Consider the following 27,766-nt stretch of genomic DNA (forward strand, 5'->3'; position numbering starts at 1 on the left):
AATCCATTCTGTTCCACTCCATCCCATTCCATTCCATTCTATTGCACTCCACTCCAATCAACTTCACTCCACTCCATTCATTTCTTTTCCACTCCCTTCCATTCCATTCCTTTCTTTTGGCAGTATCTCACTCTGTAACTCTGGCTGCAGTTCAGTGGCACAATCTCAGCTCACATTTCATCCAATTCCATTGCATTTCATTACACTCTATTCCATTTCATTCCACTCTATTCCATTCCATTCCATTCCTTTCTTTTGACATGATCTCAATCTGTCACCCAGGTTGGATTACACTGCAACAATCTCAGCTCACAATTCATTTCACCAGTCTATTCCATTCCATTCCATTTCATTCCATTCCATTCCATTAAATACAATTTCTTTCCATTCCACTCCACTCCACTCCACTCCTCTACACCCCATTCCATTCCATTCCATCCCATTCCATTCCACTCCATTCCACTTCACTCCACTCCACTCCTTTCCACTACATCCCACTACATTCCAATCCAATCCACTCCACTCCACTCCATTTCATTCCATTCCATTCCATTCTACTCCTTTCCATTCCATTCCTTTCTTTAAACATGACCTCATTCTGTGACACAGCAGGAGTGCAGTGGCACAATCTCAGCTCACATTTCATTTCACCATTCCATTCCATTCCATTCCATTCCACTCCACTCCACTCTGCTCCATTCCATTCCATTACGTTATATTACATCACATTACAATCCATTGCATTCCACTCCACTCGTCTCCATCCCATTCCATCCCATTCCATTGCACTCCGTTCCACTCCACCTCCAATCTATTCCATTGCATTCCTTCCTATCCCATTCCACTTCATTTCACTCCACTCCATTCCATTCCTTTCCATTGCACTCCATTCCATTCCATTCCATTCCATTCCATTCCATTCCATTCCATTTTACTCCACTCCACTCCACTCTATTCCATCCCATTCCATTCCACTTCACTCCATTTGGACCATTCCAATCCACTCCTCTCCAGTCCACTCCATTCCATTCCATTCCATTCCATTCCATTCCATTCCATTCCCTACCATTCCTTTCCTTCGACAGGATCTCACTCTTACACCCAGGCTGCAGTGCAGTGTCACAATCTCAGCTCACTTTTCATTTCACCATTCCATTGCATTCCGTTCCATTCCACTCCACTCCACACCGCACTACTACACTACACTACATTTCACTCCTTTAAATTCTGTTTCATTCCACTCCACACCCCTCCACTCCATTCCATTCCATCAAATTCCATTCCACTCTAATCTACTCCACTCCACTCCACTCCAATCCATTCAATTCACTTCCATTCTATTCCACTCCATTCCATTCCATTGCTTTCTTTCAAAAGGATCTCACTCTGTGACCCAGGCTGTAGTGCAGTGGCACTCTATTCAATTGCATTCCATTTCATTCCATTCCATTGCATTCCTTTCCATTCCCCTCCACTGCACTCCAGTCCATTTCACTCCGTTCCATTCCACCCCAATACATTCCATCTCAATCCTTTCTTCTCCATTCCACTCCTTTCCACTCCACAATACTCTATTCCATTCCATTGAAATCCGCTACACTCCAATCCACTCCTTTCCCCTCCAATCCGTTCCATTCCATTTCATTCCACTCCACTCCATTCCATTCCATCCCATTCCATTCCTCTACATTCCACTCCACTCCACTCCATTCCACTCCACTCCACTGCACTCCACTGCATTCAATTTCATTCCATTCCATTCCACTCCATTCCACTCCACTCCACAGCACTCCACTGCATTCAATTTCATTCCATTCCATTCCACTCCATTCCATTCCATTCATTTATATCGACAGGATCTCACTCTGTCACACAAGTTGGAGTGCAGTGGCACAATCTCAGCTCACATTTCATTTTATGATTGCATTCCATTCCATTCCATTCCCTTTCATTCCACTCCACTGCACTCCGCTACACTCCATTCCATTCCATTCAACTCCACACCATTCCACTCCACTCCACTCCTCTCCATTCCATCCCATTCCATTCCAATCCTTTATTCTCCACTCCACTCTACTACACTCCGCTTCACTCCACCAAATTCCATTCCATTCCATTCCATTCTTTTCCATTCCATTCCTTTCTTTAGACATGATCTCACTGTGTTGCACAGGGTGGAGTGCAGGGGCACAATCTCAGCTCACATTTCTTTTTACCATTCCATTGCATTCCTTTCCACTCAATTCCATTACATTACATTCCACTCCACTCCACTCCACTCTCCTCCATTCCATTCCATTCCATTCCATTCCATTCCATTCCACTCCACTCTAATCCTCTCAACTCCTCTCCATCCCATTCTATCCCATTCCATTCCACTACATTCCAATACACTCCATTCCATTGCTTTCCTTCCCATCACATTCCACTCCATTCCACTCCAATCCACTCCACTCCACTACATTACTTTCAATTCCCCTCTGTTCCATTTATTTCCACTCCATTACATTCCATTCCTTTCAAGTCCACTCCACTCCATTCCATTCCATCCCATTCCATTCCACTCCATTCCCCTCCACTCCAATCCACTCCAATCCAGTCCACTCCACTCCACTCCAATCCATTGTATTCTATTTCAGTCAATTCCATTCCATTCCACTCCATTCCCTTCCGTTCCTTTCTTTCGACAGGATCTGACTAATACACCCAGGATGGAGTGCAGTGGCACAATCTCAGCTCACTTTTCTTTCACCATTCCATTCCATTGCATTCCATTTCATTCCAATACATTCTATTCCATTGCATTCCATTCCATTACACTTAACTCCGCTCTAGTACACTACACTCCATTTCACTCCTTTAAATTGTATTCCATTCCACTCCACTCCATTCCATGAAATTCCATTTCATGAAATTCCATTCCTCTCTATTTTATTCTGTTCCATTCCACTCCATTCCATTCCATTCCTTTCTTTCAACAGGATCTCATTCTATGACCCAGGCTGGGATGCAGTGGCACTCCATTTCCATTGCATTCCATTTCATTCCATTCCCTTGCATTGAATTCTACTCCTTTCCATTCCATTGCATTCCATTCCATTCCATTCTGTTTCATTCCGTTCTACTCCTTTCCACTCCAATCCACTCCACTCCACTCTAATCTATTGCATTACATCCCATTGCATTCCACTACATTCCACTCCACTCCTCTTGAATCCACTCCACTCCACTCCATTCCACTCCTTCCCATTTCGTTCCACTCCATTCCCCTCCACTGCACTGCACTGCACTCCAGTCCACTCCACTCAATTCCACTCCATTCCACTCCTTTCCATTCCACTACACCCCATTCCATTCCATTCCTCTCTTTCGACAGGATCTCACTCTGTCCCCCAGTCTGGTGTGCAGTTGCACAATCAGCTCACATTTCGTGTCACCATTCCATTCCATTTCATTCTATTCCACTCCACTCCATTCCACTCCCCTGCAGTCCATTCAACACCATTCCATTCCATTCCATTCCACTCTACTCCAGTCCACTCCACACCATTCCATCCCATTCCATCCCATTACATTCCACTCCTTTCCACTCCACTCCACACCACTCCACTCCATTCCATTCCATCCGATTTCATTCCAATCCATTACACTCCACTCAACGACACTCCAGTCCACTCCACTCCATTTCTTTCCATTCCATTCCAATCCATTCCATTCCATTCCTTTCTTTTGAAAGGATCTCACTCTGTTACCTAGGCTGGAGTGTAGTGGCACAATCTGAGGTCACATTTCATTTCACCATTCTATTCTATTCGAATCCATTCCTTTCCATTCCATTCCATTCCATTCTACTCCACTCCACTCCATTCAATTTCATCCCATTCCATTCTACTCCACTCCACTCCATTCCATTTCATCCCATTCCATTCCACTCCATTCCACTCCAGTCCACTCCAATTCAAACCACTCCACTGTATTCCACTCCATCCTATTCCATTCCGCTCCATTCCACTCCATTCCACTACACTCCTCTCAAATCCACCACACTCCACTCCATTTCTTTCCAATCCATTTCATTCCATTCCACTCTACTCCACGACATTCCTCTCCACTCCACTCCATTCCATTCCATTTCTTTCCATTCGACTCCATCACATTCCGTTCATTTATTTCAACAGGATCTCAGTCTGTCTCTCTGGTTGGAGTGCAGTGGCACAACAGCAGCTCACAATTCATTTCACCATTCCATTCCATTAAATTCTATTCCATTCCATTCCACTTCACACCACTCCAATTCACTCAACTCCACTCCACTCCACTTAATTCCACTCAATTCCACTCCTCTCCACTCCACTCCATTCCATCCCATTCCATTCCAATCCATTTCCACTGAAGTCGACTCCACTTCACTCCACAACATTGCATTCCATTGTATTCTATTCCACTCCATTCCTTTCCATTCGTTTCTTTTAACAGCATCTAACTTTGTCGTCCGGGATGCCGTACAGGGAAACAATCTCAGATAACATTTCTTTTCATGATTTCATTGCATTTCATTCCATTCCATTCCATTCCACTCCACTCCACTCATCTCCCCTCCATTCCATTCCACTCCACTCCACTCCACCCCATTCCACTCCTCTCCTTTCCATCCCATTCCATTCCACTCCATTCTACTCCACTCCCCTCCATTCCATTCCATTCCACTCCATTCAACTCCACTCCACTCCAATTCACTCCACTCCATTCCATTCCATTCCAATTCACTCCATTCCATTCCATTCCTTTCTTTCGACAGGATCTCACTCTGTCACCTAGGCTGGAGTGCAGCAGCACAATCTTAGCTCAAATTTCATTTCACCCTTCCATTCCATTCCATTTCATTCCATTAAATTCCATTCCATGCCACTCCACTCCACTCCACTCCACACCAGTCCACTCTACTTCCTTCCACTCCATCACATTCCATACCAATCCATTCCACTCCAATCCACTCCACTCCACTGCACTCCACTTCACTCCACTCCACTCCATTCCATGCCATTCCACTCTATTCCATTCCATTCCTCTCTTTTGACCGGATCTCACTGTGTCACCACGGCTGGAGTGCAGCGGCACAATCTCAGTTCACATTTTATTTCACAATTCCATTCCGTTCCATTCCATTCCATTCCAGTCCACACCCCTCCACTCCACTCCACTCCACTAAAATCCATCCCATTCCATTTCACTGCATTTCACTCCACTCCAGTCCTCTCCACTCCACTCCGCTCCACTCAATTCCATTCCTTTCTATCCCATTTCATTCAATTCCATTCCACTCTACTGAACTCCACTCCACTCCACTCCATTCCGTTCCATTCCTTTCTATTCGACTCCATTACATTCCATACCTTTCTTTCGACAGGGTCTCACTCTGTCAAACAGGCTGGAGTAAAAAGGCACAATCTCAGCTGACATCTCATTTCACCATCCCATTCCATTAAATTCCATTCCATTTAATTCCACACCACTCCACTCAACTCAAATCCACTCCACTCCATTCCATTCTATTCCACTCCATTCCACTCTACTCCACTCCAGTCCACTCCACTCCATTCCCTCCCATTCCATTCTTCTCCATACCACTCTGCTCAACTCCACTCCACACCACTCCATTAAGTTCCATTAGATCCCATTCCATTCCACTCCATTCCACTCCACTGCACTCCTCTCCAGGCAACTCCACTCCACTCCATTCCATTCCATTCCATTCCACTCTATTCCATTGCATTCGTTAATTTCGACAGGATCTCCCTCTGTCACCCAGGCAGGAGTGCAGTGGCACAATCTCAGCTCACTTTTCATTTCACCATTGCATTCCATTCCGTTCCATTCCATTCCATTCCTTGCCATTCCACTCCACTCCACTCCATTCCACTCAGTTCCATTACATTATATTCCATGTCATTCAACTCCATTCCAATCCATTCCACTCCACTCCACTGCACTCCACTACACTACACTCCATTCCATTCCATCCCATTCCATTCCAATCGCTTCTGCTCCACTCCACTCCCCTCCATTCCATTCCATCCCATTCCATTCTACTCCATTCCGCTCCAATACACTCCACTCCAATCTTTCCAATCCATTCCTTCCTTTTCAATTCCACTCCATTCCACTCCACTCCACTCCACTCCATTCCATTCTATTACAACCCATTCCATTCCAATCCATTCCATTCCACTCCACTCCACTCCACTGCTCTCCATTCCGTTCCATTCCATTGCATTCCACTCCATTCTACTCCACTCCATTCCATTCCATTTCAATCTTTCGATAAGATCTCACTGTTTCATATAGGCTGGAGGACAGTGGCACAATCTCAGCTTAGATTTCATTTCACCATTCCATTCCATTGCATTCCATTCCATTCCATTCCACTCCACTCCACTCTACTCCAATCTATCCACACCATTCCATTCTACTGTATCGCATTCCATTCCACTCCATTCCACTCAACTAAACTCCACTCCACCCCACTCCACTCCATTCCATTTCATTCCATTCCACCCTATTCCATTCTATTCCTTTCTTTTGACAGGATCTTACTCTGTCACCCAGGCTGTATTGCAGTTGCAAAATGTCAGCACGCATTTCATTTCACCATTCCATTCTATTCCCTTTATTCCATAACAATTCATTCCATTACACTCGACTCCTTTCCATTCCTTTCCATTCTATTCCATTCCACTCCACTCCACTCAACTCCACTCCATCCTATTGAATCCCATTTGATTCCTCTCCATTCCCTTCCACTCCACTCCACAAGACTCCACTCCACACCACTGCACTCCACTTCACTCCAGTACATTCCATCCCATTCCACTCCACTCCAATCCACTCCACTGCACTACACTCAACTCCACTCCTCTCCATTCCATTCCATTCCATTCCAATCCACTCCACTTCATTCCATTCCATTTATTGCTTTCGACAACATCTCACTCCATCACCCTGGCTGAAGTACAGTGGCAGAATTTCAGCTCACATTTCATTTCACCACTCTATTCCACTCCATTCCGTTCCAGTCCATTCCACTCCACTCCACTAAACTCCACTCCACTCGCCTCCCCTCCATTTCATTCCCTCCCATTCCATTCCACTCCACTCCACTACCCTCCTCTCCATTTCTTTCCATCCCATCCCATTTCACTCCACTCCACTCCACTCCATCAAATGCATGCCATTCCATTCCTTTCCATCCCATCCCCCTCCATTACACTCCACCCCACTACTCTCCACTCAACTCGACTCAACTCCATTCCATTCCATTCCATTCCATTCGTTTCCATTCCTTTCTTTCGACAGGATTTCACTCTGTCACCCAGGCTGGAGTGCAGTGACACAATATCAGCTCTCGTTTCATTTCACCATTCCATTCCAATCCATTCTTTTCCTTTCCATTCCATTTGATTCCACTCCAATCCACTCCAGTCCATTTCATTTCATTCCATTCCATTTCATTCCACTTCATTCAACTTCATTCCACTCCATTCCACTCCAATCCACTCCACTCCGCAACACTCAATTCAACGACATTCCATTGCATGCCATTCCATTCCACTCCATTCCACTCCACTCCATTCTACTCCACTCCATCACTTTCCATTCCATTCATTCAATTCCAGTCCACTCCACTTCACTAAACTGCACTCCACTAAGCTACATTCCATTCCATTCCATCACATTCCATTGCACTCCACTCCACTCCTCTCCATTCATTTGTATTCCATACCATTCCACTCCATACAATTCCATTCCTTTCTTTCTACATGATCTCACTCTGTCACCCAGGCTGGAGTGCAGTGGCACAATATCAGCTCACAATTCATTTCACCATCCCATTCCATTCCACTCCAATTCACTCCACTCCACTCCATTCCATTCCATTCCAATCCACTCCATTCCACTGCACTCAACTCCACTCCATTCCATCCCTTTCCATTTCATTCCATTCCTCTCCATTCCTCTCCACTCCAGGGCCCTGTACTTCACTCCACTAAACTACACTCCTTCCAATTCCATCCCATTCCGTTCCACTCCATTCCACTCCACTCCACTCCATTCTATTCCATTCCATTCCATCCCATCCCAGTCCACTCCACTCCACTCCACTCCACTCCACTACACTACACTACACTACACTACACTGCACTCTATTACATTCCTTTCCATTCCATTCTATTCCATTCCATTCCTTTCCTTGTTTTCGACAGAATCTCACTCTGTTATACAGACTGGAGTGCAATGGCACAATCTGATCTTACATTTCTTTTCACCATTCTATTCCATTGCATTCCATTCCATTTCATTCCATTGCATTCCATTCCATTCCATTCCAATCCATTCCATTCCATTCCATTCCATTACACTCCACTCCACTCCGTGCCATTCCATTCCAATCCATTCCAATCCATTACATTCCACTACACTCCACTACACTTCACTCCATTCCATTCCATCACATTCCATTCCACTCCATCCCACTGGAATCCATTCCACTCCACTACACTGCTCTGCATTCCTTTCCATTGCATCCCATTCCATTCCACTCCATTCCACTCCACACCACTCCACTCTATTCCACTCCACTCTATTCCACTCCACTCCGCTTGGCTCCAATGCACTCCACTGCAATCCTTTCCATTCCATAACATTCCACTCCATTCCATTCCATTCCTTTATTTTGCCAGGGTCTCACACTGTCAACCAGGATGGAGTGCAGTGGCACAATCTCAGCTCACATTTCATTTCACCAATCTTTTCAATTCCATTCCATTCCATTCCACTCAACTCCGCTCCTCTCAACTCCACTTCACTCCATCCCATCACATCCCATTCACTCAATTGCACTCCAGTCCACTCCACTCCACTCCACTCCATTCCATTCCACTCCATTCCATTCCTTTGCACTCCATTCTATTCCATTCTTATTCTTTCGAGAGGATCTCACTGTGTCTCCCAGGCTGGAGTGCGGTAGCACAAGCTCAGCTCACGTTTCATTTCACAATTCCATTCCATTGCACTCCGTTCCATTCCATTCCATTGCATTGCATTCCATTCCATTCCATTTCATTCCATTCCCGTCAATTCCATTACACTCTCCTCAACTCCACTCCACTACATTCCAATCCACTCCACTCCTTACCATTCTACTCCATTAGATCCCATTCCATCCCATTCCATTCCACTCCATTGCAGTCCACTCCAGTCCACTCCACTCCATTCCACTCCATTCCATTCCATTCCTTTCCACTCCACTCCACTTCATTCCATTCCATCCCATTTCATTCTGCTCCATTCCGCTCGACGCCACACCACTCCACTCCACTTCAATCCATTCCATTCCATCCCATTCCACTCAAGTGCACTCCAATCCACTCCACTCCAGTCCAATCCACTTCACTCCATTCCATTCCATCCCATTCCATTACACTCAATTCCACTCCATTCCACTACACTACACTCCATCCCATTCCATTACATTCCATTCCTCTCCACTTCACTCCACTCAACTCCACTCCACCCCACTCCACTCCATTCCATTCCATCCCATTCCATTCCACTCCATTCCTCTCCATTCCACCTCACTCCACTCCACTCAACTCCAATCCATTCCATTCCATTCCACTCCATTCCATTCCATTGCACTCCATTCCATTTCATTCTATTTTTTCGAGAGGATCTCACTGTCTCCCAGGCTGGAGTGCGGTAGCACAATCTCCGCTCACATTTCATTTCACATTCCATTCCATTGCACTCCGTTCCATTCCATTCCATTGCATTCCATTCCATTCCATTCCCATCCAATCCATTACACTCCACTCAACTTCACTCCACTACATTCCACTCCAATCCTTACCACTCCACTGCATTCCACTCCACTCCTTACCACTCCACTGTACTCCACTCCATTCCTTTCCATCCAATTCCATTCCTATTGATTCCAATCCACTCCAGTCCACTTCACTCAATTCCATTAGATCCCATTCCACGTCAATCCACTCCACACCAATCTCCTACACTCCACTCCATTCGATTCCATCTGATTCGATTCCATTCCAATGCGCTCCATTTCATTCCATTCCATTCTTTCGAGAGGAACTCACTCTGTCACCCAGGCTGGAGTGCAGTGGCTCCATCTCACCTCACATTTCATTTTACCATTCCATTCTATTCCATTCCATTCCTTTCCATTCCATTCCATTCCATTCCATTCCACTCCACTCCTCTCCATTCCATTACATTCCATTCAATTCCATTCCCCTCCATTCCACTCCACACCACTCCAATCCACACCACTCCACTCCATTCCATTCCTTACCATTCCATTCCACTCCTTACCATTCCATTCCACTGCATTCCCCTCAAATCCACTACACTGCTTTCCACTCCACTACATTCCATTCCACTCCATCCCATTCCATTCCACTCCACTCAACTCCACTCCCCTCCACTCCACTACATTCCATTCCATTCCATTCCATTCCATTCCATTCCATTCCACTGCGTTCCATTCCATTCCATTCCATTCCACTCCATTCCATTCCATTCCTTTCCTTTGATAGGATCTCACTCTGTCACACATGCTGGAGTGCAGTGGCACACTATCAGCTCACATTTTATTTCAACATTCCATTGCATTCCATTCCATTTCATTCCATTCCATTTAATTCCACTACACTACACTCCACTCTACTCCACGCCATACTATTCCATTATATTCCAGTCCATTCCACTCCATTCCTCTCCCCTCCACTCCATCCCATTCTATCCCATTCCATCCCAGTCCATTCCACTCCACTCCATTCAACTCCACTCCACTCTACTCCATTCCATTCCATTCCACCCCATCCCATTGCACTCCATTCCACTCCTCTCCACTCCACTCCATTCCACTCCATTCCACTCCTCTCCAATCCATTCCATTCCTTTCCCTTCCACTCCATTCCTTTCCATTCCTGTTTTTCTACAGCATCTCACTCTGTCAGACATGCTGGAGTGCAGTGGCACAATCGCAGCTCACATTTCATTTCACCATTCCATTCCATTCCATTCCATACATCTCCATTGCACTCCTCTCCACTGCACTCCATTCCTTTCAATTCCATTCCATTTCACTCCATTCCACTCCACTATACTCCACTCCTCTCCACTCCACTCAACTACATTCCAGTCCATCACATTCGATTCCACTCCAATGCACACCACTCTACTCCCCTCCACTCCGTTCCATTCCATTCCATCCCATTCCATTCCATTCCATTAAATTCCACTCCATTCCATTCCATTCCTTCTTTTGACACGATCTCACTCTGTCACTCAGGCTGGAGTACAGTAGCTCAATCTCAGCTCACATTTAATTTGAGCACTCAATTCCACTCCTTTCTACTCCACCCCACTCCACCCCACTGCATTCCATTACAGTCCATTCCTTTCCATTCCACTCCATACCACTCCATTCCCTTCTTTTGACAGGATCGCTCTCTTTCACGCAGGCTGGAATGCAGTGACACAATATCAGCTCTCGTTTCATTTCCACATTCCATTCTCATCCATTCCTTTCCATTCCATTCCATTCCACTCCATTCCACTTAATTCAACTCTTCTCCCCTCCAATCCACTCCACTCCACTCCACTCTATTCCAGCCCACTCCATTCCACTCCACACTGTCCCTTTCCATTCCACTCCATTCCACTGCAGTCCACTCCACTCCACTCCACTAAGCTATATTCCATTTCATTCCATCACATTCCATTGCACTCCACTCCACTCCTCTCCATTCATTTGCATTCCGTACCATTCCACTCCATTCCATTCCATTGCTTTCAATCCACAGGATCACACTCTGTCACCCAGACTGGAGTGCAATAACACACTGTCAGCTCACCCTACATTTCATTTTTCCATTCCATTCCACTCCACTCCACTCCATTGCCTTCCATTCCATTCCATTCCATTCCAATCCAGTCCATTCCACTCCACTCAACTCCACTCCACGCCATTCCTTTCCATCCCATTCCATCACACTACATTCCACTCCAATCCAGTCCGCTCGACTTCATTCCACTGCACTCCACTCCATCCCATTCTATCCCATTCCGTTCGACTCCATTCCACTCCACTCCACTCCCCTCTACTCCCTTCCATTCCATTCCATGCCATCCCATTACAATCCATTCCACTCCATCCACTCTACTCCATTCCACTCCACTCTACTCCACTCCACTCCACTAAACTACACTCCATTGCATTCCTTTCCATTCCATTCTAATCCATTCCATTCCATTCCTTGTTTTCGACAGTATCTCACTCTGTGACCCAGGCTGGAGTGCAGTGGCACAATCTCAGCTCACATTTCATTTCACCATTCCATTCTGTTGCATTCCATTCCATTCCATTCCATTCCATTCCATTCATTCCATTCATTCCATTCATTCCATTCCACTCCATTACATTCATTCCATTCCATTCCACTCCACTCCACTCCACTAAATTCCATGCCATGCCATGCCATTCCATTCCATTACATCCCATTCCACTCCACTACACTACATTCCACTTCACTCCATTCCATTCCATCCCATACCATTCTACTCATTTCCACTCCACTCCACTCCAGTCCACTCCACTTCACTCCATTCCATCCCGTTGCTTCCCGTTCCATTCCACTCCATTCCACTCCACACCGCTCCACTCTACTCCACTCTGCTCCTCTCCATTCTACTGCACTCCACGGCAATCCTTTCCATTCCATACCATTCCACTCCATTCCATTCCATTCCTTTCTTTTGCCAGGATCTCATTCTGTCACCCAGGATAGAGTGTAATGGCACAATTTCAGCTTGCTTTACGTTTCACCATTCCTTTCCATTCCATTCCACTCCACTCCACTCCACTTCACTGTATCCAATCTCATCGCATTCCACTCAAGGGCATTCCACTCCACTCCACTCCAGTACACTAATCTCCATTCCATTCCATTCCATCCCATTCCATTCCACTCCACTCCACTCCACTACACTCCATGCCACTCCATTCAACTCCATTACATTACATTCCTTTCCACTCCACTTTACTCCATTCCATTCCATCCCATTTCATTCCGCTCAATTCCACTCGAAGCCACTGTGCCCCACTACACTCCTCTACATTCCACTCCACTTCAATCCATTCCATCCCATCCCGTTTCACTCTAGTGCCCTCCAATCCACTCCACTCCACCACACTCCACTCCTTTCCACTCCATTCCATGTCATTCCATTCCACTCCATTCCACTCCACTCCATTCCACTCCTCTCCATTCGTCTCCATTCCATTCCACTCCACTCCTCTCCACTGCATTTCATTCTATCCCATTTCATTGCATTGTATTGCCCTCCATGCCACTCCCCTCCACTCCATTCCATCCCATTCCATTACACTCCATTCCACTCAACTCCACTACACTAAACTCCACTCCTCAGCACTCTACTCTACCCCATTGCATTCCATCCCATTACATTCCACTCCATTCCACTCCCCTCGGCTTCTTTCCACTCCACTCCACTCCATTCCATTACATTCCACTCCATTCCATTCCATTTCCATTCCATTCCATTGCACTGCATTCCATTCCATCCCATTCTTTCCAGAAGATCCCACTCTGTCTCCCAGGCTGGAGTGTGGTAGCACAATCTCAGCTCACATTTCATTTCACCACTCCTCTCCATTGCACTCCGTTCCATTCCATTCTATTGCTTTCCTTTCCATTCAAATCCATTCCATTCCAATGCGTTATCTTCCAGTCCATTCCACTCTTCTCAACTCCACTCCATTCCACTCCTTACCACTCCATCCCATTCCATCCCATTCCATTCCAATCCATTCCACTCCACTCCACGCCACTCCACGTCACTCAATTCCATTACATCGCATTCCATTCCACTCCAATCCACTCCACTCCACTCCATTGCATTCCATTCCATTCCATTCAACTACATTCCACTCCACTCCAACCCATTCCATTCCATCCCATTCCATTCCACTCCACTCGACTCCACTCCACTCCACTCCATTCCATCCCATTCCATTCCACTCCATTCCACTCCACTCCACTCTACTCCACTGTACTCCACTTCATTCAATTCCATTCCATTCCGTTGCACTCCATTCCATTACATTCCTTTCTTTCGACAGGATCTCACACTGTCACATAGGCTGGAGTGCAGTGGCACAATCTCATCTCACTTTTCATTTTACCATTCCATTCCATTCCACTCCACCTCACTCCCCTCCACTCCATTCCATTCCATCCAACTCCACTACACTGCACTCCACTCTCTTCAACTCCATTCCATTCCACTCCATTCCACTCCACTCCATTCCATTCCATTCCACTCTACTCCATTCCATTCCATTCCATTCCATTGCACTCCATTATGTTCCATTCCATTCTTTCGAGGGGAACTCACTCTGTAAGCAAGGCTGGAGTGCAGTGGCACCAACTCAGCTCACATTTCATTTTACCAATACATTCTATTACATTCCATTCCTTTCCATTCCTTTCCCTTCCATTCCACTCCATTCCATTCCATTCCACTCCATCCCATCTCACTACACTCCTCTGCATTCCATTACATTCCACCCCATTCCATTCCACTCTATTCCACTCCACTCCACTCCACACTACTCTACTCCATTCCATTCCTTAACATTCCATTCCACAGCATTAGACTCAAATCCACTCCACTGGACTCCACTCCACTCCATTCCATTCCATTCCATTCCATTCCATTCCATTCCATTCCATTCCATTCCATCCCATTCCATCCCATTCCATTCCATTCCATCCCATTACATTACATTCCTTTCCTTCGACAGGATCTCACTCTGTCACACATGCTGGAGTGCAGTGGCACAATCTCACGCCACATTTTATTTCACCATTTCATCGCGTTCCATTCCATTCCATTTAATTGCACTCCAATCCACTCCACTCTACTCCATCTCATTCCATTCCATTCCAGTCCAGTCTTTTCCACGCCATTCCACTCTCCTCCACTCCATCCCATTTTATCCGATTCCATTCCAGTCCATTCCACTCCATTCCACTCCATTCCATTCCATTCTCTTCCACCCCATCCAATTCTATTTCACTCTACTCCTCTCCACGCCAATCCAATCTTCTCCACACCATTTCATTCCATTCCATTCCACTCCCTTCCAGTCCATTCCTTTCTTTCGACAGCATCTCACTATGTCACCCACGCTGGAGTGCAGTAGCACAATCACAGCTCACATTTCATTTCACCATTCCATTACTTTCCTTACGATTCCTATGCACTCCACTCCACTGCAATTCTTTCAATTACATTCCATTCCACTCCATTCCACTCCACTATACTCCACTCCTCTCCACTCTACTCCACTTCATTCCATTCCATCCCATTCAATTCCACTCCACTTCACTCCACTCCACTCCATTCCATTCACTCCATTCCATTCCATCCCATTCCATTCCATTACATTACATTACACTCCATTCAATTCCAATCTTTCTTTCAACAAGAACTCTCTCTGTGACTCAGGCTGGAGTGCAGTAGCAAAATATCAGCTCGCATTTCATTTGACCATTCAATTCCCCTCCTTTCAACTCCACTCCACTCCACTGCATTCCTTTACACTTCATTCCCTTCCACTCCATTCCATTCCATTCGTATCTTTCGACAGGATCTCACCCTGTCACCCTCGCTGGAGGGCAGTGGCACAATCCCAGCTGTCATACATTTCTCCATTCCATTCCATTCCGCTCCATTCCATTCCATTCCTTTCCATTCCACTTCATTCCACAGGACTTCACCCCATTCTACTCCATTCCATTCCATCCCTTTCCATTCCAATCCACTCCACACCAATTCACTTCAGTCCATTCCATTCCACTCCCTTTCATTCCATTCCATTCCATTGCATTCCACTTCATTCCATTCCATTCCCCTCCACTCCACTCCATTCCATTCCATTCCATTCCATTCCATTCCATTCCATTCCATTCCATTCCATTCCACTGCACTCCACTCCACTCCACTCCAATCCACTCTATTCCTTTCCGTCCCCTACCTTTCCACTCCATTCCCCTCCACTTCACTCCAATCCACTGCCCTCCAATCCATTCCATTGCATCCCATTTCATTATACTCCTTACCATTCTACTCCACTTCACTCTACTCCACTCCACTCCACTCCACTCCACTCCACTCGACTGCACTCCACTGCATTCCTTTCCTTTCGATTCCGTTACACTCTATTCAATTCTATTCCTTTATATGGACATGATATCACTCTGTCACCCAGGATGGAGCTCAGTGTCACAATCCCAGCTCACATTTCATTTCACCATTACTTTCCATTTCTTTCAATTACTTTTGACTCCACTCCACTCCACTCCACTCCACTCCATCCACTCCACTCCACTCCATTCCATCCCATCCCATTCCACTCAAGTGCACTCCACTCAACTCCACACCACTCCATTCCATTCCATCCCATTCCATTCTACTCCATTCCACTCCACTCCAATTCCCTCAACTCCACTCCACTCCACTCCATTCCACTCCATCCCTTCCCATTCCATTCCACTCCACTCCACTCCATTCCATTCCATCTCATTTCATTCCACTCCATTCCACTACATGCCACTACATTCCACTCCACTCCACACCACTCCACTGCACACCATTCCATTGCATCCCATTCCATTACACTCCATTCCACTCCACTCCACTCCATCCCACTCCACTCCACTCCACTCCATTCCTTTCCATTCCATTCTACTCCATTCCATTCCATTCCTTTCGTTTGACAGTATCTCACTCTGTCAGCAAGGCTGTAGTGCGGCACCACAATCTCTGCTCTCATTTCATTACTCCATTCCATTCCCTTGCACTCCATTCCATTCCATTCCATTCCACTCCATTACAATCCATTACATTCCCTTCCCTTCTTTTCCCTTCCATTCCACTCCTCTCCACTCCACTGCATTCCTTACCACTCCACTCCACTCCAGTCCATTCCATCCCATTCCATTCCAATCCATTTTACTCCACTCCACTCCACTCAATTCCATTACATCCCATTCCATTCCACTCCACTCCACTCCCCTTCACTCCAATCCATTAATTTCCATTCCATTGCATTGCACTCCATTCCATTCCATTCCATTGATTGTAGGGGATCTCACCTATGCTGGAGTGCAGTGGAACAATCTCAGCTCACCTTTCATTTCACCATTCCATTATATTCCATTCCATTCCTTTCCATTTCATTCCATTCTATTCAATTCTACTCCACTGCACTGCACTCTGCTCCATTCCATTCCATTCCATCCCATTGCATTTCACTCCATTCCACTCCACTGCACTCCACTCCACACCACTCCACTCCATTCATTCTATCCCATTCCATTCCACTCCATTCCACCACATTCCACTCCTCTCCAGTCCATTCCTTTGCATTCCATCCCATTCCATTACCCTCCACTCCACCCCAACCCACTCCAATCCATTCCATTCCTTTCCTTCGACAGGATCTCACTCTGTCACAGGCTGGAGTGCAGTGGCACACTCTCAGCTCACATTATATTTTCCCATTCCATTGGATTCCATTCAATTCCATTCCATTTAATTCCACTCCACTCCACTGCACTGCACTCCATTCCATTCCATCCCATTCCATTCCACTCTCTTCCACTCCACTCTTCTCCAGTCCCCTACACTGCATCCCTTTCCGTCACATTCCACTTCAATCTATTCCATTCCATTCCCATCCGCTCCACTCTACTCCAATGCATTCCAGTCCACTCCACTCCACTCCACTCCATTCCATTCCACTCCATTCCATTCAACTGTATTCCATTCACTTACTTTCTTTCAGCGGGATCTCACTGAGTCACTGAGGTTGGAGTGCAGGTGAACAATCTCAGCTCACATTTAATTTGACCATAGCATTCCATTCCATTGCAATCCATTCCATTCCTTTCCATTCCATTAAATTCCATTTCATTCCATTCCACTGCACTCAACTACACTTCAATCCACTCCACTCAACTCCAATCCATTCTATTCCATCCCATTCCATTCCACTCTGTTTCACTCCACTCCTCTCCACTCCATTCCTTTCCATTGCATCCCATTCCATTCCTCACCATTCCACTCCACTCCACTCCACTCCTGTCATTTCCATTCCATTCCTCTCCATTCCACTGTAATCCAGTACACTCCACTCCACACCTGTCCACTCCATTCTATTCCACTACATTCCATTCTTTCACTCCAATCCAATCCACTCCACTTCTCTCCATTCCATTCCATTCCATTCCATTGCACTCCTTTGCATTCCATTCCTTTCTTTCGACAGGATCTCACTCTGTCACTGAGGCTGGAGTGCACTGGCACAATCTCAGCTCAAATTTCATTAGAAGATTCCATTGCATTCCATTCCATTGCATTCCCTTCTATTCCTTTCCATTCCTTTCCATTCCACTCCATTCCTTTCCATTCCTTTGTTTCGACTGGATTTCACTCTGTCACCCAGATTGGAGTGCAGTGAAACAATCTCAGCTCACATTTCATTTCATCATTCCATTCCATTCCATTATATTACATTACGTTCCACTCCACAACATTCCACTCCATTCCATACCATTCCATTCCATTTCATTTCTTTCCAATCCATTCCAATCACTCCACTCCATTCCTCTCCGCTCCACTCCACTCCATTCCATTCTCCTCTTCCCATTCCTTTCGACTCCATTCCACTCCACTTCTCTAAATTCCACTCCACTCCCTCCACTCCTTTCCATTCCATTCCTTTCCATTCCACTCCATTCCACTCTACTCCACTCCATAGCATTCCATCCAGTTCCATCCCATTCCATTCCACTCCCTTCCACTCTATCCCGCTTCACTCCACTCCGCTGCATTCTATTCCACTGCATTCCATTCCATTCCTTTCTTTCGAAAGGATCTCATTCTGTGACAGAGGCTGGAGTTTAGTGGCACAATCTCAGCTAACATTTTGTTTCATCATTCAATTCTATTGAATTCCATTTCATTGTATTCTATTCCATTTCATTTCATTCCATTTCACTCCACTCCACTGCACTCCTCTCCACTATACTGTACTCAATTCCATTCCATTCCATTCCACTACAATCCTTTCTACTGAATTCCACTCCACTCCATTCCATTCCATTCCATTTCATCCCATTCCATTCCACTCCACTCCACTCCACTACGTTCAATTCCATGCCACTCTATTCCACTCCTTTCCATTCCATTCATTTCTTTCGACAGGATCATACTCTGTCACCCAGGCAGGAGTACAGTGGAACAATCTCAGCTCACATTTCATTTCACCATTCCATTGTATTCCATTCCATTCCATTCCACTCCATTCCATTCACCTCTGTTCCACTCCAGTCCAGTCCACTCCATTCCACTCCACTCTATACCATTCCATTCCACTCCATTCCACCCCAATCTTATCCACTCCTCTACACTGCATCCCTTTCCATCCAATTACTTTCAATTAAATTCAACTCCACTCCATTCCACCCAACTCCACACCATTTCAATGCATTCCATCCCATCCTACTCCACTCCATTCCACTCTATTCCTCTCCACTCCTGTCCACTCCACTCCAATTCATTCCATTCCATTCCATTCCACTCCATTCCATTCCATTTCTTTCTGTTGACAGGATGTAACTCTATCACAACCGCTGGAGTGCGGTTGCACAATCTCAGCTCACTCTTCCTTTCACCATTCCATTCCATTCCATTCCACTCCACTCCACTCCTCTCCATTCCATTCCATTCTGTTCCATTCCTCTCCATTCTACTCCATTCCTTTCTTTCGACAGGATCTCACTCTGTCACCCAGGATGGATGCAGTTGCACAATCTCAGCTTACATTTCATTACACCATTCCATTTCCTTAAATTCCATTCCATTCCACTCCACTGCATTCCTCTCCAAACAACTCCATTGAACTCATTCCACTCCACTCCACAACACTCTACTCCACTCCACTCCATTCCATTCCATCCCATTCGATTCCTCTTCATTCCACTCCACTCCACTCTGTGCGACTCCACTCCACTCCATTCTATTCCTTTCCATTCCACTCCTTAAAACTCCACTCCTTTCTTTTGACAGGATCTCACCCTGTGAACTAGACTGGAGTGCAGTGGCACAATCTCAGCTCACATTTCATTTCACCATTCCATTTCATTCTGTTCCACTCCATTCCATTCCATTCCATTCCATTCCATTCCATTCCGCTTCATTCCATTCCATTCCATTCCATTCTATTCCATTCCATTCCATTCCACTCCATTACATTCAAATACACCCCACTCCACTCCACTCCTCTGCATTCTATTCCATCCCATTGCATTCCATTCCCCTCATCTCCACTCGACTCCAGTCCACTACACTACACTTCATTCCATTCCATTCCTTCCCATTCTATTCCACTCCATTCCATTCCATTCCTTTCTTTCAAAAGGATCTCACTCTGTCGCCCAGGCTGGAGTGCAGCTGTACAATCTCACCTTAAATTTTGTTTCACCATTCAATTGTATTCCATTCCATTCCATTCCATAACATTCCACTCCACTCCACTCCACTCAAATCCATTCCATTCCATTCCTTTCCATTCCATTCCACTACATTCCACTCCAGTCAACTCCAGTCCACTCCATTCCTTCCCATTCTACCCCTTTCCATTCCACTGTATTACACTTCACTCCACTCTAATACACTCCACTCCACTCCATTCCATTACAGTCCATCCCATCCCATTCAACTCCATTTCACTCCACTCCACTTCACTCCGCTCGACTCCATTCCAGTCCATTCCACTCCATTCCATTCCATTCCCTTCTTTCAACAGGATCTCACTCTGTCTCAATGGCTGGAGTGCTGTGGCACAATCTACACTCACATTTCATTTCACTATTCCATTCCATTCCATTCCATTGCATTCCATTCCATCCCATTCCATTCCACTCCACTCCACTCCACTCCATTCCACTCCACTCCTTTCCACACCATCCCATTTCATTCCACTCCTTTCCCCTCCAATCCACTCAACTCCACTCCATTCCATTCCACTCCAACCTATTCCATTCCCCTCATTTCCACTCCACTCCACTCCAGCCCGCTCCACTCCACTCCATTCCACTTCATTCCATTCCATTCCATTACACTTCATTCCATTCCATTCCGTTCCATTACACTCCATTCCATTCCATTCCATTCCACTACACTCCATTCCATTCCATTCCTCCTTTCGACAGGATGTCTCTCTGTCACCCAGGCTGGAGTGCTGTGGCAAAATCTGAGATCACATTTCATTTCGCCATTCCATTCCATTGCATTTCATTCCTTTCCATTCCATTCCACTCCACTCCAATCTATGCCTTTCCATTCCACTCCACTCCATTCCACTCCAGTCCAATCCGTTCCATTTCTTTTCATTCCATCTGTTTCTTTTCTACTTCATTCCACTCCACTCCACTCCACTCATGTCTATTCCATTCCACTCCATTCCATTCCATTCCATTTGACTCCATTCCATTCCATACATTTCTTTCGACAGGATCTCACTATGTCACACACGTTTGAGTGCAGTGACACAACCTCAGCTCATGTTTCATTTCACTTTTGCATTCCATACTATTCTGATCCATTCCATCCCATTCCACTCCTCTCCACTCCACCGAACTCCTCTCCACTCCACTACATTAGACTGCGTTCCACTCCACTCTACTGCACTCCATTCCACTCCACGCCATTCTCTTCCTTTCCATTCCATTCCTCTCTTTAGACAGGATCTCACTCTGACACTCAGTCTGGAGTGCAGTGAAACAAATTCAACTCACATTTCATTTCACAATTCCATTCCATAACATTCATTTCCATTCCATTCCATAACAATCCACTCCCCTCCACTCTACTCCACACCACTCAATTCCATTCCAATCCTTTCCATTTCATTTCCATCCACACCAATCCACTCCAATCCACTCTACCCCACGCCATTCCACTCCATCCCATTCCATTCCACTCCTATCAACTCCACTCAAATCCATTCCATTAAATTCCATCCCATTCCTTTTCACTCCATTACACTCCACTCCACTAAACTCCTCTCCACTCCACTCCATTCCATTCTTTTCCATTACAATCCATTCCACTCCACTCCACTGCACTCCACTCCAATCCACTTCACTACAAGCCATTCCATTCCATTGCATGCCATTCCATTCCATTGCATTCCATTCCATTCCATTCCTTTCCAATGCACTCCAGTCCACTCCATTCCACTCCATTCCTTTCTGTTTCATTCCACTCCACTCCACTCCATTCCATTCCATCCCATTCCATTCCACTGCATCACACTCCACTCCACTCCAGTCGACTCCACTCCACAACACTCCACCCCAGTCTACTCCATTCAATTCCATTCCATTGTACTCCATTCCATTCCATATCTTTATTTTGACAGGATCTCTGTCTGTCACCCAGGATGGAGTGCAGTGTCACAATTTCAGTTCACATTTCATTTCACTGTTCCATTCCATTCCATTCCATTCCATTCCCTTCCATTCCATTCCACTCCACTCCACGGAACTCCACTCCACTCCATTCGGTTCCACTCCATTCCACTCCAGTGCATTCCACTCCACACCCTTCTACTCCGTTCCATTCCATCCCAATCCATTCCAATCCATTCCACTCCACTGATCTCCACTCCACTCCACTGAATTCTCTTCCACTGCTTACCACTCCATTCCACTTCACTCCACTCCTGTCCACTACTCTGCACTCAATTCCATTCCATTCCACTCCATTCCATTCAATTCTCTCTTTCGACAGGATCTCACTCTGTCACCAAGGCTGCAGTACAGTGGCACAATCTCAGCTCACATTTCATTTCACCATTTCATTGCATTGCATTTCACTCGATTCCATTCCATTTAATTCCAATCCGCTCCACTCCACTCAACACCAACCCACTCTACTAAACTCGAAGCCATTCCTTTCCATTCCATTCATGTCCATTCCAGTCCATTCCACTACCCACCACTCCGCTATATTCCATTCTGTTCCATCCCAAACCATTGTATCCATTCCACTCCTCTCCACTCTACTCTACTACACTCCTCTCCACTGCATTCCATTCCATTCCATTGCATTCCATTGCATTCCATTCCATTCCATTCCAGTCCATTCCATGCCACTCCATTCCATTCCATTTCATGCCACTCAATTCCATTCCTTTCATTTTACAGCATCTCACTCTGTCACCCAGGCTGGATTGCATTGGCACAATATCAGCTCACATTTCATTTCACCATTCCATTCCATTCCACTCCACTCAACTCCACTCCACTCCATTCCATTCCATCCCATCCCATTCCATTCCACTCCATTCCACACATCTACACTCCACTCCATTCCAATCCATCCCATTCAATTCCACTCCATTCCAGTCCACTCAACTCCACTCCACTCCACTCAATTCCATTCCACTCCATTCCATTCCATTCCATTCCTTTCCTCCCCATTCCATTACATTACTTTCTTTTGACAGGATCTGACTCTGTAACACAGGCTGGAACGCAGTGGCTCAATCTCAGCTCACACTTCATTTCTCCATTCCATTCCATTCCATTTCATTCCTTTCCATACCACTCCACTCCACTCCAATCCTCTCCATTCCGTGCCATTCCATTCCACTGCATTCCACTCCACTCCACTCCATTCCATTCCATTACATCCCATTCCATTCCATGCTATTCCACTCCACTCCATTCCACTCCACTCCACTCTACTCCATTCCATTCCATTCCATTCCAATACACTCCATTATATTGCTTTCATTCCTTTCAACAGGATCTCACTCTTTCACACAAGCTGGAGTGCAGTGGCACAATATCAGCTCACATTCCATTTCAAAATTCCATTCCAATCCAATGCATTCCATTCCATTCCATTCGGTTCCATTCCGATCCATTCCACTCCACTTCACTCCACTCCACTCCACTCCATTCCACTCCACTTCAATCTACTTCGGTCCAATGCATTGCATTCCACCCCATTACATGCAAAACCAATCCACTCCACTCCACTCTTGTCCATTCCATTCCATTCCACTCCATTCCATTCCATTCACTCCAATCCACTCCACTTCACTCCACTGCACTCCGTTCCATTCCTTAACATTCTGTCCCATTCCTCTCCTTTACATTCCATTCCTTTGTTTTGACAGGATGTCTCACTGTCACCCAGGCTGGAGTGCAGTGGCAGAATATCAGCTGAAATTTCATTTCACCATTCCATTGCATTTCATTCCATTCCATTCCGTTTCATTCCACTCCACTCCACTCCTCACCCGTCCACTCTGCAGCATTCCATTCCATTCCATTCCACTGCATACCACTCCACTCTACTCCAGTCCACTCCACTCCATCCCATTCCATCTCACTCCATTCCACTCCATTCCACAACACCCCACTCGACTCCACTACACTCCATTCAATTCCATTACAATCCATTCCATTTCATTCCATTCCATTCCATTCCTTTCTTTCGACGAGATCTCACTCTGTCACACCAGCTGGCATGCAGTGGTACTATGTCAGCTCACATTTCATTTCACAATTCCCTTCAATTCCACTACAATCTATTCCAATCCACTCCATTCCACCTCACTCCACTCAACCACACTCCACTCTACTACACTCCACTCAGTTACATTCCATTAGAACCCTTTCCACTCCACTCCACTTAACTTTTCTCCACTCCACTCCACTTCTCTCCACTCCACTCCATTCCATTTATTTCCATCCCATTCCATTCCACTTCACTCAACTGCAAAACACTCCACTCCTCTCTAGTCCACTTCACTCCATTCCATCCTGCTACATTACACTCCACTGCACTGCAGTCCACTCCACTCCAGTCCTTTCCATCCATTTACATTCTACTCCATTCCACTCCACACCACTCCACACCACTCAACTTCACTTCACTCCACTCCACTCCATTCCATTCCATTTCATTCCCTTCCATTCCACTCCATTCCACTCCACTCCACTCCACTCCTCATCACTACACTGCATTGTATTGCATTCCATTCCATTCCACTCCATTCCACTCCACTCTACTCCACTCTACTTCATTCCACTCCACTCCATTCCATTCCATACCATTCCATTCCACTCCATTCCTTTCTTTCGACAGGATCTCACTCTGTCACACAGGCTGGGGTTCAGCACCACAATATCAGCTCACATTACATTTCACCATTGCATTCCATTCCATTACACTCCATTCAATTCCATTCCATTCCATTATATTACATTCCACTTCATTCCACTCAACTCCACTCCACTCCATTCTAAACCATTCAATCCCATTCCTTTCATGTCCATTCCACTATACTTCACTATATTTCACTCCACTCTATTCCATTCCATCCCATTCCATTCCACTCCAATCAACTCCAATCCACTCCATTCCATTCCATCCCATTCCATTCCACTCCGATCAACTCCAATCCACTCCACTCGACTCCACTCCATTCCATTCCACTCCATCCCATTTCATTCCACTCCACTCTACTCCACTCCTCTCAACTCCAATCCATTCCCTTCCAGCACATTCGGTCAAAATCCATTCCATGCCAGTCCAATCCACTTCAAACCAATCCACTCCACTCCATTAATTCCCATACCATTCCCCTCCAATCCACTCCACTCCACTCTACTTCACTACATTCTATTCAACTCCATACCATTCCTTTCCACTCCACTAAATCCACTCCGCTCCATTACTCTTCACTCCATTCCATTCCATTCCATTCCACTCCATTCCAATCCATTCCTTTCCTTTGACAGTATCTCATTCTGTCAGACAGGCAGGAGTGCAGTGGTAAAATCTCAGTTCACATTTCACTGCAATCCATTCCATTCCACTCCATTCCAGTCCATTGCACTCCATTGCACTCCATTCCACTCCACTCCACTCCTTTCAACAGAAATCCCCTCCATTCCACGCCATTCCATTCCACCTCATTCCACTCCACTCCATTCGATTCTATTACACTCCACACCACTCCACTCCTTTCCATTACACTCAATTCCACTCTACTCCATTCCATTCCTCTCTAATCCACTCTATACCACTCCATTCCAATCCACCCCATTCCATTCACCTCCATTCCACTCCACTCCACTCCATTCCACTCCAATCCATTCCATTCCAATCCATTTCATTCCACTGCAGTCCACTCCACTCTACTCCATTCCATTCCACTCCAATGCACTCCACTCCATTCGAACCCACTCCATTCCACTCCAATCCATTGTATTCCATTAAATTTCCCTCCACTCCACTCCATTCCACTCCAATACACACCATTCAACTTCAATCCACTCCATTCCAATCCATACTATTCCACTCCACTCCATTCCACTCCACTCCATTCCATTGTATTCCACTCCATTTCATGCCATTGCCTTCCACTACAATCCATTGAACTCCACTCATTTCCACTCCACTCCATTCCACTCAAATCCATTCTATTTCAATCCATTCCATGCCACTCGACTAAATTCCACTCCACTCCAGTCCATTCCACTCCACATCATGCCATTCTACTCCATTCCATTCCATTCCACTCCACCCCATTCCATTCCATTCCACTCCACCCCATTCTATTCCATTCCACTCCATGTTATTCCATTCCATTCCATTCCAATCCATTACAGTCCAATTCACTGCATTCCACTTCACTCCACTGCAATCCACTCCAGTCCATTCCACTCCATTCCATTCTCTCCATTCGACTCCACACCATTCCATTCAATTCCTGTCCAATCCACTCCAATCCATTCCATTCCAATCAATTCCATTTCATATCACTCCATTCTAATCCATTCCACACCATTACACTCCACTCAATTCCATTCTTTTCCATGCAATTCCATTCCATTCCACTCCAATCCACTCCACTTCACTCCACTCCACTCCAATCCATTCCTTTCCATTCCATTCCGCTGCATTCTATTGCATTCCACCCCATTCCATCCATTCCAATCCATTCCACTCCACTCTACTCCACTACACTACACTACACTCCATTCCATGCAATTCCATTCCGCTCCACTCCATTCCACTGCATTCTACACCATTCCAATCCATTCCACTCCGTTTCATTCCACTAGGTTCCACTCCACTCCATTCCATTCCACTCTACTCGATTCCCTTCCATTCCTTTCCACTCCACTACACTCAATTCCAGTCCATTCCGTTCCACTCCACCCCATTCTGTTCCATTCCATTCCATTCCATTCCATTCCCCTCCCCTCCATTTCATTACACTCCATTCCATTCCATTCCATTCCATTCCATTCCACAGCATGCCACTCCATTCCACTCCACTCCACTCCATTCCACTATAGTCCACTCCATTCCTTTCCACTCTATTCCACTCCACTCCTCTCCACTCCATTCCATTGCACTTGATTCCAGTGCGTTCCATTCCATTCCACTACATTCCATTACATTCCAGTCCACTCTACTCCATTCTATTCCATTCCATTCCACTCCACTCCACTCCAATCAATTCCACTCCATTCCTCACCATCCCCTCCATTCCACCCCACTC

This window comes from Pongo pygmaeus, chromosome 17 (genome assembly GCF_028885625.2).
Source record: "Pongo pygmaeus isolate AG05252 chromosome 17, NHGRI_mPonPyg2-v2.0_pri, whole genome shotgun sequence".
NCBI lineage: Eukaryota > Metazoa > Chordata > Mammalia > Primates > Hominidae > Pongo > Pongo pygmaeus.